The following is a 17,397-nucleotide window of genomic DNA, read 5'->3' as shown; positions in this document are numbered from 1 at the left end:
GCGATGCTACAGCCACACATCAAACTACACAGAGCAGGTTGGTCCATGCTTCATGTCAAGGACCTTAGATACTTCCACTCGAGCTTAGCCACAAAAGTATCTAAGGTCCTACCTGCTGGCTTGAACGATTGATTGATTGATTGATTGATTGATTGATTGATTGATTGATTGATTGATTGATTGCTTAGGTTTTTGAATTTTACGGCTACAGAAGATGATATAGTGATCACTTAACCTGCATGCAAAAACCTCACTCGTGGAGATTCTGGACCTGTCTACACTTTGATTTGTTGTGCTGATGCTACTACCACTGATGACAGTGCTGTCAAACAAGTCTATGAAGCTTCTGTATCTATGAAATCTATGAAAAAGTTGAATCTACAACACAATGTTATACAATATGTAGTGGGGGTCCCTGCTTCATCTCTCTCTCAGCTAAGGGGTCCTTGGCCTGAAAAACGTTGAAGACCCCTGTTCTAAACCAATGGTTCCACTTTTAGCTCCGGACTCAAAAGAGAAATGTGTTGTCTCCCCGAGACTATAGTGAAAATAGCAGATCAACACGTCGCGGTGTGACATGTTGTGAACTTGCAGATCTGCTATTTTCACTTCCAATTTATGGAATCGCTGATTAACGTATTTATTAGTAATAGTCACTTTGAAAAATTTTTGAATTTGTTTTTATTTCTGAAAATGATTGATGTGTTTCTCTTTTTTGTTTTGAAATAATTAAAAAGTAATACAGAAAGCAGATCTGCAGGCTCACAACGTGTCGCATCATGACCTGTTGTTGTTATTATTATTATTATTTATTTATTTTGTTTTAAAAACAATGACTCTTGGTAGGGCATTCCACTTTTTGGTGGCATAGCAGTAGAATACATTTAACCCCTTGTTTGAGCCAAATCTGTGTTGAATTTGATTTGTGGAGCGTTAACGTTTTTGAAGTAGTTTGACAGGTACATAGGTGTGGTGTGGTGTAGTGTATCTTGTAGACCAGTTCCATTGCAAGTTGCTGTACACTGTCCTCTGCCCTGAGCTGAGCCATCCTACCCTAGCAAAATGAGCAGGGGTTAGATGAGTTGTAGGTATGAGGCCAAGTAGTAGTTTTAAACGGAACACCAAGGCATCTCAGACAGCACACTAAAGGGCCGCAGAATGGTGGTTGGGAAACGCTGGTCTATACAATATAACATTTGTATTGCAACTAAATTCAAACTATCAGTGGTTTATTCTCATTTTATGTCTCATTTTACACTTTTGTCTAGACTTCCTGCACCTCCCTGTGTGTGAAGAGGTTTCCATTGGACAGCAGGAGAGGAGCTCCAGTCTGGTGCAGGAGGAACCAGAGCCTCCACAGATCAAAGAGGAACCGCCGGAGCTACTTCAAAGACAAGAGGAGACATTACTAGCAGTGAAAAGTGAAGATGATGACGAAAACAGAGAGACAGAGCCTCTTGCCAGCACCTCACCTCAACACATGAAAGCACAAGCTGTTGTAGAGGACTGTGGAACATCACAACCAACCAGTGATGACCAGCCTCTCGCTTCACACTGTTCTGATTCTGACATCACTGAAGACAGTGATGACTGGGAGGAGACCGGGGCAGATCAGTCAGCTTTAAACACACTGCAATCACACAAGACACTACATGTGGAAGAACAAAGATTGTCTTTGAGCAACCAGCTGTCCCAGGACCTGACATCATCAAAACAAACTCCAACCACGAGCAGTCACACAGAAAAGAAAAGCTTGATTTGTACAGTTTCTGGTAGAATGTGTAGTCACATGGATCATCTGAAGACACACATGAGGATTCATACGGGGGAAAGGCCATTTACTTGTGCAATTTGTGAACAAAGATTCAATACAAAATCCACTCGGAAGAAACACATGATGACTCATACATGTACAGTCTGTGAAGAAAGATTTGGTAATCTGAGGGCACACATGAGGACTCATACAGGGGAAAACCCCTTTACTTGTACAGTTTGCAAAGAAAGCTTCAGTCGAAAGCATTTTCTGAAGAGGCATGTGGCGACTCATGCAGGTGAGAAAAAAAGCTTTTCCTAATCTGTTTAAAATGCTTTTTTTCTAAATGCAACTCTAAAGACAAGATTTATGCGGGGGAGCACATATTTCTGTGCTGACAGACACAACAAACTTATTATCATTCATTATAATTCTGTAATACTGTAAAAAGTCTTAGCAAAGGAATTACATAATCTGATGATGTCAACGTTGACATTACTAGCAGTGAAACATGAAGATGATGATGTAAACGGAGAGACAGAGCCTCTAACCAACACTTCAACTGAACACATGAAAGCGCAAGCTGATGCCGAGGACTGTGGAACATCACATCCAATTAGTGATGACCTGCCTCTCTCTTCACACTGTTCTGAATCTGACATCACTGAAGACAGGAATGACTGGAAGGAGACCAAGGGAGATCAGTCAGCTTTAAACACATTGAAATCCCACAAGAGACAAAATGTGGAAGAACAAAGATTGTCTTTGAGCGACAAGCTGTCCCAGGACCTGGCATCATCAAAACAAACTCCATCCACGATGAGTAACACAGGAAAGAAAAGCGTTAATTGTACAGAATGTGGCAAAGGCTATATAAATATAATATGAAACATCAAACACATCCGTCTTGATCACATGACTATGGAGATCATGTGTACCGATTTGCGTGAAATTTGGATAAAATCGGAAGGAGTAATATATATATATTTTTTTACATAAGTCGGCCTCCTGGTGGCGCTATAAAAGGCAAATGTGAAAAAGTTTTTCCTTGACCTCTAGGGAGTGCGCATACAAAGTTTTACACAGATCGGTGCAGTTATAGGTAAAAACATGAATCGGCCTGTAATAGCGCCACCATGAGGCTGATTTGAATTTTTTCAAGTTGCATTTCTTCCTCTGCATAGTGGAAATATGCGTGCAAAATGTCACGGAAATTGTGTTCATGATTTGAGGCATTTTGTTGAAAACGGAGCACTCCTGCAAACTTTGGAAGCCATTTTTAGCCAATCAGGATGGAATATGAAAAATCTGAAAGACCTGTTTTGTTTAATGACTATAGAGATACTGTGTACTGATTTGCGAGATTTTTGGACAAAATCTGTAGGAGTACTGTCAAAAAATATGTTTTGCACAAATTGGCCTCCTGGTGGCGCTATAACAGGCCCATGTGCACAGTTTCGCAGCGACCGGGCCAACGGTGCCGGAGATTAGCTGTTCACAGACAGATGGACACACGGACACACACACGGACGGACGGACGGTAAAACATAGTCTCTCGCCATGCCTTTCGGCCTGGCGGAGACAATTATTAGTTGGGTGTACATATCTAAACACGCATGTGACGTTAATTATAATATGGGCGATTCATTTATTCTTTGGCCGGAAAAATATAATCCTGTCTGTCAAGGTGGTGTTTGGTTTGCTGCATCGCAAAAATAAAAGTGCTCTTTCCCAAGGCCAATCCTTTCCATCTGAAACCCACCGGTCATTACAATACTGTTATTTATTTTTATATATTTACATTTTGGGTAATTTGCTCTACCCTCCCTGTATTATGACACTATACAATAGACTACAGTAGCTACAGTAGCACCGCTGTGTCTTTGTTAATTAATGGCAGCAGGTTTTGAAACAATCTCCAGTGATTTGTCTCATTGTACCAGCAAATTAATAGTTTTAACATTGCACCTGTTGCGCCACTATTTCATCACCCCTGGGCCAGATTAACCTGACGCTTCCAGATCCAAAGAAGCTTTCGTCACACATTTGTTCAATACCGCCCCCATCTGGCAGAGTCAGGTTAGGGCCAGATATCATCGTGGGAAACACACACCTGCCTTTGCTTGCTCAGCTGACGTTTAATTTGCACCCACCTTGGTATAGTCTAGATGCGTCTGGACTCTGGACACTCCTGAATGCAAGGTATAATAAATAATAATACAACTTTATTCATATAGCACCTTTCAAAACTGGGTTACAAAGTAACCACTTTGCTGACAGGGACCCCCCAGGCCAGTGTTTATGCTTGTCCCCCTACTGTGTTCCCTCTAAAGGGGGCAAAGAATTGCTCACAAGGCATCGCATTGTTTGCCTATTACGACATGCCCAGAATAGGAACGCTTGGGCAGTCGTTCCCAAACTGGGTAAATATTTTTTGGGGGGTCCCCAGATGATTAGCTCAATGTGCAACAGTGTTTTCTCACTCAACAGTAAACAAACCAACATACAGTAGACTGGTTAGACCTTTTTTAATACCAAATTGTCAAATATTACGTAAGAAAGAGGCAAACATTTAAAAAATAAAATAATAATTGAGTCAAACGAAATGTAATGGTACAATTTCAATTGCTTGTCAGGGTGGGGGTCCCCAGTTCAAATATGTTTATTTTGGGCCGGGGAGCAGTGGATTGAAAGGTCACCAGTTCGATTCCCGAGCAGAACATCTCTCAGAACCCAAAGTCACCAAGTGTTATGAATCTTTCAGATATCATTTAATTAGTTAACACAAAGAGGTTAGTGTCTTATTGAGAATGACCAAGTAGTCAGTAGTACAGCAGTAGTCAGGCATGCAATGCTCATTTGGTATGTTCTTGCACTCTATTTCAATGATGTGACGCGCACGTCGCTTAACACCTACACTGCAAGTCACACAATGGACAATTGATATTGTGGCGATGTTACTTTTCTGTGGTGTGGACACTTTGTGTACTTCTGATGGTCACCAGAGATTTCGACCCAGGACGATTCGACCCGGACCATTCGACCCGCTCTCGACCCGCTTGGACCTGACATTTCGACCCGGACCGCGAGAGAGAGAGAGAGAGAGAGAGACAGAGAGAGACAGAGAGAGAGAGAGAGAGAGAGAGAGAGAGAGAGAGACAGAGACATAATAATAATAATATGTACATTGATTTACCAAACAATTATTATTTGTCCCCATCCACTATCACTGGGAGTCTGGGTTTGACTCCCGCTCGGGACATTACTTTTTCAAACAACAATTTGTTTTCGCCGATAAAGTATAGTTTTGGACCATGACGGAGGCACGCCGACTCAGGAGACCTTGAGGCCAAGGAGTCGCGCCCGAGCGCCTCCAGGCGCGAGTGCCCGCGACGACCGGCCGATGGTCTCCTAGTCGACTAAGTGCCGTCCGAGTTATGTACCGATAGGCACAGAATCGTAAATGATGTTGTGGGGACTGCGTTTGCCCCGCTATGGTTTGCCCCAACTGCCACTCACTGCACTAACATAGCCCGCCAGCCCCCTGTATATAAAGTTTGTTGTGTCAGTTAAAGTGATGAAGTACATGCAGAGTAAGATTTAAGTCAGGACAGCTAGCTTATGAGATGAAGAACTGGGTCTGAATGCACGCACCTTGTACCTCCAGGACCTCACCACCGTCACCTTGTACTCTACTAACCTCTAGGGGTTAATAATTCGATAATAATAAAGATAATTCGACCCGGTAAATTTGGGTCAAACTGACTCGAATTCGCGGTTGGGCGAGTTGTCCTGGGTCGAAATCTCTGGTGACCCTTCTGATGGTGGAGGCGAGTGTGTAATAAAGCCACAAGAAGGATTATCCAGTACTTTGTTTACTTGTCGGACCGGCAGTTTTACAGGACAACAGCACGATATAAACAGCAGTACAGGTATGTGTTACAGAACTCACAGTTATTCTATAACCTTGTCAGTCTTTGAGTTATAAGTCCTTGGTTCTTTTGTAGAGGCGGAGGATAAACACTCGAACGTCCATACACTTTAAACCCGGAATACAACTGACTCACAAGGTGGGCTGAACCAATATGCAACAGTACCTCTGGTGCCTGAGAGCCAATACGGACACATTATACTCAGCAGCACACACACACAATAGGCTGGCATCAACACAGATACTGGGGATAGGCTGGCAGTTGTTCCCTCGTTACACTATGCATCTAGGCTTATCCTATGTTAATTCGCTAGGTGTGAGTCGGGAGCCTTTGAAAACTTTGTTGAGGTGCGAATTTAAAGTAGTTTTAAATCTATGCGTGTGCCTGCGTGTGCTCCTGGTCAAATACGTTCCGGCACGGCGTGCAAGGCCGTCCAGTGAGCATTGCACCCCTGGCAGTAGTAAATACTTGAACTGTATAGTGATATTTTAACTGTATGATGAACAGAGCTGAATAATAATGGACTGATCTATCTATCTATCTAGTGTGTGACATAGATCGTCGTGTGTGTGTGTGTGTGTGTGTGTGTGTGTGTGTGTGTGTGTGTGTGTGTGTGTGTGTGTGTGTGTGTGTGTGTGTGTGTGTGTGTGTGTGTGTGTGTGTGTGTGTGTGTGTGTGTGTGTGTGTGTGTGTGTGTGTGTGTGTGTATCTAGCCAGCCAGACAGTTATCCTTTATTCAGTTACACACCACCTCCACCAGTCGGCGGAAGGCAACAGTGCCTGGATCCTTTGCTGTGCATGCTTCAAACAAACAAACAAACAACACATTAAGCCGGAAGCGCGTGTGCATTTACCATTCAATCAGTAGCAAGGATTATATATAGTAATATATGGGCGAGTATCCTTAATGTACTAACATTGAGAGCTGGTGAAAATGTCTCATGATGGAGGTAAAACGAGTCAAATGGAGTCTGTAAGGCTGTCGATAAATGAACACATGACGTCGGTGGGAGAGGCTATATTGCGTGTTTTGGAAACACAGCAAAGTGGTGTTTGTTGTGTGAAGCTTAATGTCAGAGTTTTTGTGTTGGAGCGCCTCAGTGCGGCTGCAGAGTTCATGTGCAACCTCTTCCAGAGAGAGATGGAGGCTCAAAAGAAACGAAACAAACTGCTGGACGCGATGCTACAGCCACACATCAAACTACACAGAGCAGGTTGGTCCATGCTTCATGTCAAGGACCTTAGATACTTCCACTCGAGCTTAGCCACAAAAGTATCTAAGGTCCTACCTGCTGGCTTGAACGATTGATTGATTGATTGATTGATTGATTGATTGATTGCTTAGGTTTTTGAATTTTACGGCTACAGAAGATGATATAGTGATCACTTAACCTGCATGCAAAAACCTCACTCGTGGAGATTCTGGACCTGTCTACACTTTGATTTGTTGTGCTGATGCTACTACCACTGATGACAGTGCTGTCAAACAAGTCTATGAAGCTTCTGTATCTATGAAATCTATGAAAAAGTTGAATCTACAACACAATGTTATACAATATGTAGTGGGGGTCCCTGCTTCATCTCTCTCTCAGCTAAGGGGTCCTTGGCCTGAAAAACGTTGAAGACCCCTGTTCTAAACCAATGGTTCCACTTTTAGCTCCGGACTCAAAAGAGAAATGTGTTGTCTCCCCGAGACTATAGTGAAAATAGCAGATCAACACGTCGCGGTGTGACATGTTGTGAACTTGCAGATCTGCTATTTTCACTTCCAATTTATGGAATCGCTGATTAACGTATTTATTAGTAATAGTCACTTTGAAAAATGTTTGAATTTGTTTTTATTTCTGAAAATGATTGATGTGTTTCTCTTTTTTGTTTTGAAATAATTAAAAAGTAATACAGAAAGCAGATCTGCAGGCTCACAACGTGTCGCATCATGACCTGTTGTTGTTATTATTATTATTATTTATTTATTTTGTTTTAAAAACAATGACTCTTGGTAGGGCATTCCACTTTTTGGTGGCATAGCAGTAGAATACATTTAACCCCTTGTTTGAGCCAAATCTGTGTTGAATTTGATTTGTGGAGCGTTAACGTTTTTGAAGTAGTTTGACAGGTACATAGGTGTGGTGTGGTGTAGTGTATCTTGTAGACCAGTTCCATTGCAAGTTGCTGTACACTGTCCTCTGCCCTGAGCTGAGCCATCCTACCCTAGCAAAATGAGCAGGGGTTAGATGAGTTGTAGGTATGAGGCCAAGTAGTAGTTTTAAACGGAACACCAAGGCATCTCAGACAGCACACTAAAGGGCCGCAGAATGGCGGTTGGGAAACACTGGTCTATACAATATAACATTTGTATTGCAACTAAATTCAAACTATCAGTGGTTTATTCTCATTTTATGTCTCATTTTATACACTTTTGTCTAGACTTCCTGCACCTCCCTGTGTGTGAAGAGGTTTCCATTGGACAGCAGGAGAGGAGCTCCAGTCTGGTGCAGGAGGAACCAGAGCCTCCACAGATCAAAGAGGAACCGCCGGAACAAATACAGTTTGTGCCAAAGACTTTACCCAAATGGGTCAGCTGAAGAATCACGTGAGCTCTCATACAGGGGAAAAGCCCTTTGCTTGTACAGTTTGTGCCAAAGGCTTTGGTGATATGGGCACTCTTAAACGACACATGATGACTCATACAGGGGAAAAGCCCTTCACTTGTACAGTTTGTGCCAAAGACTTTACTCGAATAGGTCATCTGAAGAGGCACATGAGGATTCATACAGGTAATACATACACCACTAGTTGTAGTTTGTGGCAAATACTTTGGAAACGCAACTCTTAACTCATTCACTGACAGCGGTTTTCTAAAACAGGCTGCAGCCTCTGCCAACATTTTTAACGATTTTCGTACCTTTCCAATTTCCGGTATGATCGATCCCCTGATGGTTGCTAATCACGGAGGGTTTCATTGTGCTACCGCGAAAGAAAAAAAATCATTGCGACCTCCCGTTCGCTTGTTATAGGCCGTTGAAAATAGCATGTCTCGCCAAAAATACAGGAGCCCAACCAGGAAGTGAATGGGAGCAGTACATCTTTGGATCACATTATCTCCTCTTCAGGTTCTGTGTGAATTTTTTTTTTTTTTTTTTGGAAAATACGTTTTAAAAGGTCTTTGGCAGGCAAGTGTTGGATTTGAATTTATTTGTTTGTTCAAACATCCTTGGCAGGCAATGTGTTAAGAAACAATTGTGGACACCTTGCATGTCCAAACAATCCCTGTGTTCCAATGGATCCAATATTGTTATTTAGTCTCAAGCTCTTGTTAATACTTTGGTTCAATATTTATAAAACCCACACATAAACGCATTCAACCTGGCATCACTATTCTGGGCATGACGTAGAAACAAAATCCAAAAATGTAAAAATCTCAAAAAACTGCTCAAATACCTGATCTGCAAGCTCACAACACGTCACATCTCGATGCGTTGTAGATTGTCTATTTCTGCTACTTGTGTGTGTCTCATTGGGATTCTATGTCGTTGTCTTGTTTTATCATTGTATTGTTTTTATTTATTTGTGTTTCTGCAGCAGATGACAAGAAGCAGCAACAGGCCTTGTCTGATGGAGCGGCTGTTAAAAAGAAGAGCCGAACCTCCACCCCTGAACTGCAGGGGGCGCCCAGTGACGGTAAGAGAGAGAGAAAATAGTATTATCATTATTATTATTATTGAGATTGGCAGGACTTACTTTAACCCATTAATACCTGAGGCCCATTAGACAAAATGTTTTCTAAATCCTAACCGTTTTATGAAAAACGTATGTTGCTATATCAGTGGTGTTCAAACCTTTTTCATGTCAAGGACCCCCAAAATGATATGTATTTGGCTGCCGACTTTGTTCCAGGGATCCCCAGAAGCAAAGATTTTAGTTAAAAATGTTCGCTTAAAGAATATACAGTATACATATTCAAAGATTTGCAAACAGATCTACAAGCTCATAGCGCGGCACAAAGCGATGCGCTATGAGCTTGTAGATCTGCTACTTTTGAATAGCCAAAGTATATAATAATGGTTAAAGTGGTTAAATTGATTGAAAATAGCTCAAATCTAAAATGACACAGAAGCTTTTCTGGTCTTAATTGGACAAAGGGGATTTAAGTGATATTTCTTTGTTAAAATAAGTGTTAAATATCTATATATTCCTACTGTAATCATTGTTATAGTGTTTGTTCAGTAACCAGGGTCTCCCTAATCTGAGTTCCCAGAAGTTTTCGCCCGCTCTCATACAAACGGGAGGGGCGAAGGAACTTCTGGGCCAAAGCCCTGCTATCTGTGGGCCGGATGTGCGTTGCGCTCAGAATCTGAGCGGACACGCCTCTTACCGGTCTACTCGTCTAAAAAGTCCGACGAGAGGCAAACAGCAGTACACAACAATGGCGGCCGCAATTTCTCAAGGGGAAATTGCTTCCCGTCGCTCCTATTTACATGTAAGACCCACTGCATGTGGATCCCGCCCCCTTTTCTTTATTGGCTGTTGATTTGAATCAGAAATCAGTGGCCGCGCCCCTGCTGTCCAGGCTTTGAGCCGAAGCCTCCCAGACTAGGGTCTCCCCACCTCTCCAGCTCTTTAGTAAACATGAGGCAAATGTTCAGGTTGGGATTCCAATGTCATTCAATCAAGAGAAAGAATTAATATGGGGTATAAGGATATACAAATATGTTAAATTGGAAATGATGAAAGAAAAAGGAAAAAACAGGCAAAATTGTAACAAGAATAATACAAAGAAACTTTGAACAACATAGTACAGTGGTACGATTTTACAATGATGCTAAAAGGATAACACAAAAAGCTAAGGGGCTTTTTTCCATTGTGATCCTGTGTATTCAATTCATCAAGACATTTATAGACATACAATAATATACAAGACACCATCGACACTCGTAGCAACAAGTCTCATGTTACAAATAATTACTTGTACTTCTTGCTCTTTATTTATAGAGTCAAACTTGAAGCTTTGTAATATTTTGATATACTTATTCATAGTTATCGTTCATAAATGTACCACTATTGAAGAAAAAGCAAAATGTTTGCCTTACCAGGGGAACAGGTCCTCCAACCCTGCAGAGACCGTGGACAGCACTGAGACAGGAGCAGAACAGATGAAGTGTTGAGCAATGTTGGGTAAGAATGCCACAAGAAAGTCACCACAAAACAGCTACGATACACTAATCTGCTGCCCGGTGTTGATTTCGTCGGCCAAAACTATGTCCGTCCACTACCTTTTTTCACTGACGAAAACTAAATAAAAACTAAGCTATGGTGACTAAAACTAAGTCACTAAAAAAAGAAGGAATCAAAAAAGAGACGACAAGGTATCTAGGAGGTGTTAAAGGGATATTTCACTTTCAAACATGTGTGGGGTCATTTTAACATCTACTCAGGCTTTTGTGTTTCACCCCGGACAGTTTTTAAGTTGCTTGATTCAGTATTTAGATTGTTATTGTTTTTGATCAGACACGCCCCCTTCTTATACAAACCCATTGTAACTTCAAACTTCATTTTAACCATGATAGATTCAAAAACACCTGTCCTTCTCATACTGCCCTCCTAATAATAATATGTGATTTTTTTTTTATTTCCCCCCCAAAATAAAAACAAATAAATGAGTATCATGATTAAAATGGAGTTTGAAGTTACAATGGGTTTGTATAGGAAGGAGGCGTGTCTGATCAAATGAATATTAAATATCTACATACTGAATCAAGCAACTTAAAAACTGTCTGGGGTGAAACACAGAAGCCTCCAAAACATGTTTGAAAGTGAAATATCCCTTTAAATTGAGAGTGAAACAAAAGGAGAGCTCCCCTCCCTCTGGTCCATCTAATCTAGCACTAATTGCCTCCCAGCCTATCGTGACTCATGGCTGTCAGTGTGTCAGCCTGCTTATTAGGCCTGTCACAGTTATTACATAATCGTCTCATCACAAATATTTGAGATAATCGCAATAATAATTGCGAATAATATCATGATCATAATCGTTTCCATTTTGAAAAAAAAATCATATATTTTCAAATTTATTTGGGAAATAGCAGATCTACAAGCTCACATCGCATCTGTAGATCGGCTATTTCCACTATTAACTCATTGACTGCCAGAGTTAAAACATCATCTATAACTGCCCCTGCCAGCGATTCCGAGCGACACAGTTCGCCAACTCATCATTGGCAGTGTGGGCCAACTAGTGGCAGTCAATGAGTTCTTTATTTTATTTTGTCACATCTGCCATGTGCAACTTTAAAGCCTAAAAGCGAGAACAGAATAATAATATTTGTTATCATTATGTTCCCAGTGTTCAACGAAACAAAAATGCAATTAAATCGCTAAACGCAATTTTTTGTGCGACAATTAATCGTCACGTTAAATGTCATAATACAGCCCTGCTGCTTATTTACTAGGGCTGTTAATACAATGTCATGTTGTGACACTAATATTGTCGCATCGTGTTGCATTGTGAGCTTGTAGATCAGCCATTCTTGCTATTTGTGAACATTTCCCCAAAAAACCTTTCCAGTTTAAAACAGGGTTTAACCACATGAAACCTATAGCTTCTCTATTCTGGCATGTCATAATAGTTGAACATTCTGTGAAAGTAGGTGAACGTTTGGCAAAATTTGGCAAATCTCAACGTGTCGCAATGCGTTGTGATAACGTAGATCAGCTATTTCAGTGAAGAGATTCTAGAGAATGATATAAATTGGATAAGTACAGTATATAGTTTTAAGTGGTGAGGGGATTAACAATAGGAAAATATAACACTTATGCCACATGAATTACCACTGGGTTCATTTTCATCTGTTTATTCATCATCTCTGTCTGTCTCTGTCTCTCTCTCTCTCTCTCTCTCTCTCTCTCTCTATCTCTCTCTCTCTCTCTCTCTCTCTCTCGCTCTCTCTCTCTCTCTCTCTCTCATATTCAGATTCACATGAAGGCAGAGCCTCCAGTGTCCACTGTCAAGATGTGCCTTACAGTGCGTTTTAACAGCGGGCGATTCAGGATAGTATTTTCCGGAAGTGCATTATATGTCTATAAGAGCCGGCAACTACTGGCGATAGGGCGAAGTGAGCGGGGGGGCGATGAAAGATGGATTTTCTTTATCTTTTGGACGATGTCGCCCGGCGATCGCCCGAGAGTCGCCCGCTGTTAAAACGTACTGTTAGTCTCACATTTGATCAGACAGCCTGGGCACTCTGATGGGACATGGCTAATGAGATGACCCATTGTATTGCAATAAGGCTCTCATGAAGAGGAACATGCACAGGATGTTATATGAAGTATCAGTTCCAGTGGTGGAAAGTAACAAAGTACATTTACTTGAAAACTTACTAGTTACTTTGTAGATTTAGATTATTATTACAAAACATACATTAACCACGTCAGCCCTGCACATTTCGGCCATTTGAAAATAGCCGACCTACAAGCTCACAATGCATTGTGACCTTGTAGATCTGCTATTTTCAAAAGATGTTTATACATTTGAAAACTTGAAATGGGACATTCTGCATAATGAGTACTTTTACTTTTGGTACTTTATTTTGATGCCAATACTTTTGTTTTACTTTTACTCAAGTACATTTTGAATTCCGGACTTTCGGAGTATTTCTATATTGCAGTATTGATACTTTTACAAGTAAACACATTTGAGTACTTTTTCCACCACTAATCAGTTCTAAACAGTTTATGCCTTAAACTGAACTCTGAAATTCAGTCAACCCAAATGTCACATCACTGGTTTACAGGTGTAGAAAGTGGGTGAAATTCATTTTTGCGTATTTCAGCCCACTTCTGACAATGATCTGACAATGTGTTTGAAGTAATGTGAATAAAAGGATGTGGATCATGAGTTCAGCTCTGTGGTGAAGACTCTTGCTTTAGTTTGCCCTGCTCTCACACTGATAGACAATGGTTTACTGTATGATATACACTAACACTGTAAACATTGTTTGTTTTTGCCACATGAAGCATTCTGTGAAAATAGCAGATCTACAAGCTCACAATGCATCGCACTCTATTTAGTGTAGAGCGAAAACAAGAGGGGACCCCTAATATGGAGCCCTGGGGGATTTAGGAGCCTCTTAAAAGAATAATTACATACAATAATACTTCCATAAAGTCTGAGAAAAGACAGTTGATTGTTACCATTACTAAGGACTTCTCTGTTCAAGGTCTTTTTCACTTAACATTTTGCTCAAACTGTCATCCAGAACAATTACGTGCTCATAGTCTCCTTTCAATTGTTTAATTTGATGACTGATTTCAGAACATTTCAGTAGATTTCTGATTACTTCACTTGGCAGCAGACAATGACCAGATTCTTAGTTAAAATATTGCAAACAATATTGAGGTGGGGTGTAAAAAAAAAACTATTTGCTGGTTTTAAAGGAAATGCTGGTACTATTGAGGACCCCCCCCCCCTTTCCTCAATCATTTTTGTATTTTCACACTGTGGCAGGAGTTTTTTGACACATTTCAAAAAATGGAACATGATGTGCCATCCTTAACAAGCCATACATATCCTACAGTGTAATATTCTGAAACAACAGGGGTTACCTTAAAAACTTTCTTTGTTTGAGTGAATAGACATGACAAACATTTTATAGACCGTAGCTGCAAGTGACAATGATCGGGTCCAAATTGAAGTAAATGAGAAAAAAATTGGGACAGTTTTAGAGTAAAAGATCAGTGGAGCAAAGACGCAGTTGACTTGAGAGATTACAATGATTTAAGAATGTTGCCTCTAGGCCAAGCTGTTTTCACAATAACTAAAACAATGTCAACTTTATTAAAGTGCCAACTTGACAATGAATGCCATTTTATGTGTCTGAGTAATGGGTGAAGCGTGCAATACCCTGTCCTCTGCCTATCTTTTAGTGTTTATTTAGTAAGAAAATGAAAAAAGGCCTTTAACAATTGCAAGTTTATTTTGAGATGAGTCAAACATGAGCTGAGCTGCCTGCTTCCTTTGTGAAGCACAGTCCACCTGAAAATACAGCATGTCAATACACATTTACTCTTAGAACCAACCCCTCCCCCTCCCCATTTGCTACAAAATCAGGAAGTCAGTATTGCGATGGTCAATAAAAATGTTTATATGATCACCAAGGTTATCTATTATTTCCCCTGGTGGGAAATCCAAGTTGACAACATAATAGAAAGAGGAATCTACAGAAGTTGCATATCATCTTCCAAAGAGGAACTGAGCCAAGGAAGTCCGATAAAATGGTGACAGAGCCTATTGTATGTGCTATGGACACTGGCTGGCTGAATAACAATAGTTATAAAACATACCTTTTAAGATACATACATATACAGTATCAAATAAGTGCATCTTAAGTCCAAAATATACCAAGTCTAGAACAGGGTTTCTCAAAGTGGGTGCCGTGACACAAGTCCAGGGGTGCCGCAGATTACTTTGATGATATTTGGAATTTATCAGTATCACTTCCGTTTAACCACTTAGACCCTCTATACTTAGTCAAACTTATCTGAGTTGCACTGTACTTGGTGTTCTTTTTCCATCTACACCAAATGTATTTGCCAAAAATAGCCGATCTACAAGTTCACAACGCGTCACATTGTGAGCTTGTAGATCTGATATTTTTGGTGCTGGGCTTTGAGTTATCCTTGTGACACACTGTATCTCTACATATTTATGTCCTGTAATACGATGTATGATAATAAATGTAAGGTGCTATAAAGTAACAATGTAATTCAGGAGTTTTGTGGGTGAAAAAGTTATTTACAAGGGGTGCTCTCTGCTCTGAGCCCAAAAAGTTTGAGAAACACTGGTGGTGAATGTACTATACTGTAATGTGATTTGACATTGGTCAGGTCAGTGTGATCATCGTAGCACTTCATGCTTTTTCCTACCGATCAGCCCTGAGCACGGGTCTTCTCGGATCCACTCAGATATCATACATAATGATAAACAGACCAGAGGTCCGAGATAATAGAACCGGAACCAGACCAGGGTCCCAATGATTATGGTAAAACATGGATCCGGACCCGGGTGTATACAGGTCTCGGGTCCTGTCGGGTATTTTCAGGAATCGGGGACACCCGTGAAGAGTTCTAATGGGAACACTGCGTATTTATGCTATGCTGGAAAGCAGCGTGGTGAGGCACTGAGCGTCTATTCTGCGCTGCACGTTTGTCTGGCTGGTTTGTCTGGTTTGTCTGTTTAAATATGTTCAACTTTGTGGCATTTGGACCAGAGTGACTTGCATTTTCAGCTGGGAAGAAAAAGAAAATAAATGAAAAAATGCTTTGGAGAACACAGGGCCTTAGAATAGCTTCCTCTTCTCAAGCACAAACCTAAATGTGGACCCCCCCCCTCCTGCATTGCAAGAGTTTTCACATTGTTTCACAATAACAGTAAATGTTGTATGCGCGTGCATGCCATGCGCACGTGTGTGTGTGTGTGTGTGCGCGAGCGTGTGTGTGTGTGTGTGTGTGTGTGTGTGTGTGTGTGTGTGCGTGTGCGTGTGCGCGAGCGTGTGCGTGTGCGTGTGCGCGAGCGCGTGCGCGTGCGCGTGCGTGTGCGTGTGTGTGTGTGTGTGCGCACGCACGCACAGTGGTGTAAGTAACTAAGTACGTTTACTTACTGTACTTAAGTACACTTTTGAGGATTCTTTTTACTATACTGGAGTATTTCCTATTTTCAATACTTTTACGTCACCTCCACTACATCTCAGAGGCAAATGTTGTACTTTTACTCCACTACAATTATTTGACGGCTTTAGTTTCTAGTTACTTTGCAGACTTAGATTATTATCACAAAACATACATTACTATTTGAAAATAGCCGATCTACAAGCTCGCGATGCAACGCATTGTGAGCTTGAAGATCTGCTATTTTCAAAAGATTGTTATACATTTTGAACTTGTGAAATGGGACATTCTGCACAATGAGTACTTTCTACTTTTGGTACTTTATTAAGTACATTTTGATACCAATACGTTTGTACTTTTTAATACCTTACTTTTACTTGTAACAGAGTATTTCTACATTGCAGTATTAATACTTTTACTTAAGTAAAAAACTTTAGTTTGAACTTTACTTTTTTAGTTTGAGTACTTTTTCCACCACTGTGTGTGCATGCATGCGTGCGGGCAGGGTGGCCTGTGACTCGCTGTCTGAATCACTCTCTCAGTCCAGCCCTGCGTTGTCACACCACAGAGTTGTCGTTCCCTCCCATATAGAGGCAGGTTTACTTATAGGTACTGTAGTCTTTTAGTTTACCAGGTTCTTAGCGCACATAAAAGCCTCCCTGCTTTTCTATGTTACAAGGAGTGACGTTTCAGTCGAACAGTTTTACACTGAAAGAGAATCAAACACAACAGGATGTGGCTTGGTGATTAATGATTACTTATCCTGTCCGTGTCTGAAGCTGTGAGTATCATAACCCCCTTTTTTGTACTCTATAGCTATATCGAGGGCTACTATTTGTGTATGTAATATCAATGAATATCAACGATGATGAGCTGATATTTTCCTGACGTTGATCAAGTATGTCAAACATGGGTTGCATTTTTATCCTGTTTTCGATACAGTAACCAGTGGCATTTAGCTGTAACTGTAACATGTGCATGAACTGTATGTCTACATAGGCTGTGGTGTATGACGGTTGTATCATAATGTATGGGTCTCTACTTTACCGT

Source organism: Gymnoscopelus braueri (genome assembly GCF_963280865.1).
Source record: "Gymnoscopelus braueri genome assembly, chromosome: 15".
NCBI lineage: Eukaryota > Metazoa > Chordata > Actinopteri > Myctophiformes > Myctophidae > Gymnoscopelus > Gymnoscopelus braueri.
This window is presented reverse-complemented; position numbering follows the sequence as displayed.